The following is a 2,057-nucleotide window of genomic DNA, read 5'->3' on the forward strand; positions in this document are numbered from 1 at the left end:
ATTTTTATAATCAGAGAGAGGAGAGCCCCAGATGGGCCTTCCTCCTTTTTCTTCAACGGAGGGAAAAGGCATACACGTCTCTTCTTCCTCTTCTTCCCCGACCAGAGGTGAATACACCTCTAGTCAATTTTTTTTTTCTTATTTCCCAAAACGATGTCGTTTTGGCTCACTCTCCCTTTTTTTTTCTTTTTTTTTATTATTTTTTTCTTTTTTTTACACCTAACCCATCTTGGGCTAAGGTGTTACACTAAATTTCTATTTATACTATGCATATGGAAAGATAATATTATTAAGAGACATTAATGAGAAAAGGAGAAGGAAAAGGTCGGATATATTATTAACTAACATCTTTTTTAAATAAAAATTAATACATTTCAATATTTAAATAGCAGTTATATACCAATAATAATAAAACTAACCTTACAACAAATAGTCAGTATTACCAAAATGACAAAATAAAATTTTGCATATTATGAATATTACTATATTTTCATTTAAACTATGCATATAGGAAGAAAATATCATTAAGAGACGTGATGAAAAAGAGAGAGCGGAGAAGGCCCGATATATGATTAATTTATTTTTTAAATTAAAAATTTATATATTTTAATAATTAAATCGTAGCTATATATTAATAAAAAAATTAATTTTACAAGAAAAAAACCAATATTATCAAAAAGATGAGATAGAATGTTTTCATACTATGAGGGCGTGATTAAGATATAAGATGTGCTTGCTTTTCTTTTCCAATTATATATATTTATACCTAATACAAAAATTATAATTATAATTGATTACAAATTAAATGGAAAACTAATCAAAAATAACCTTAGTAAAACATTAGTTAAAAGAATCAATGACATGAAGAGAGGAAAAGAAAAACTTATTTAGAAAATATTTGGGAAATAAACAATTAATAATATTTGGTCCATGCAAAAGCTTTTAGTGCTAAAATTTATAGATTTGTAAATTCTTCCAAATTTTCACTTCTTTGGTAATGTAGTTATTATTTCTTAGTAAGGTAATAATTTTGTAAAGACCTGGAACCTTAGATAAAATAAAGTCATATGTTAAATGCAGAATCGAAATAATAGAGTGAGGGTTTACATTCCTTACACAATGATTTAGAATACCTAATAAAGTTACAGGAATGTTCCATTCTAAAGAACAAACGAAAATCAAAGAAATAAACGAAAAGCAAATCACTAAGCATCCTAGGACAACCTTCACTAGCTTTTGAAGGGAGTCCAGATGGTGAACTATTCACAACCCTCTTGTTAATTGAGATCTGGATCTTGATCCTCTTGATCTGAAATAATTAATGAAATGGTGAGTTACACTAGTCCAGTAAGAATATCACACTAATCACAGATATGAAAAACTAAAGATTGGTAAAAATCAGAAAAATAATCAATGAAGTGCTTAATTTAATATAAATTCATTTACTATAAAGAAAGTCATTTATTCCATATTTGTGTAAAAAGTTTTTCCCAACAATAACTTATGAAAACTCATATTCATACACTATTATTTATCACATATAACATAACAAGAAACGATCATTTTATATTTTTACCCACTTATTGGTACCCTTGGGAGTTCATAGAGATGTCTTCCTACTCGTGAACCTAATATCCAATTAAACAATTAACCAGCTATCTCCATACCCCGTCTGATAATGGGTGCCAAATATTCTACCACTTCGATACCCCGTCCGGTATGAAAGTGAACTATATCTCCCAAACCTTACTAGTAAAGGACTTCCTAGCCCCATCTGATTGAAGTAACGTTCACTGTAGAGTTCCCTATGTATCGGGTCCATCCGCCCTTTTTCAGGTACCCAGTAAGTCTTTCCTATATAGATTTCCATCAGTATAATAATCAACCACGCAATAACCATATCTCATTTTATACTTACAGTTCACTTAGACAACAATATAGTTTAATAGAGTCAAATAATCAATGACTAAAATATTGGCACACAATGTAAAGGAAATAAATAACCAAATAACCCAAAGACCCTAAAAATCATCAATTGAGTTACGCATAGTATAATA

This window comes from Carica papaya, chromosome 2, assembly GCF_054855325.1.
Source record: "Carica papaya isolate Zhongbai chromosome 2, ASM5485532v1, whole genome shotgun sequence".
In the NCBI taxonomy this organism is placed as follows: Eukaryota; Viridiplantae; Streptophyta; class Magnoliopsida; order Brassicales; family Caricaceae; genus Carica; species Carica papaya.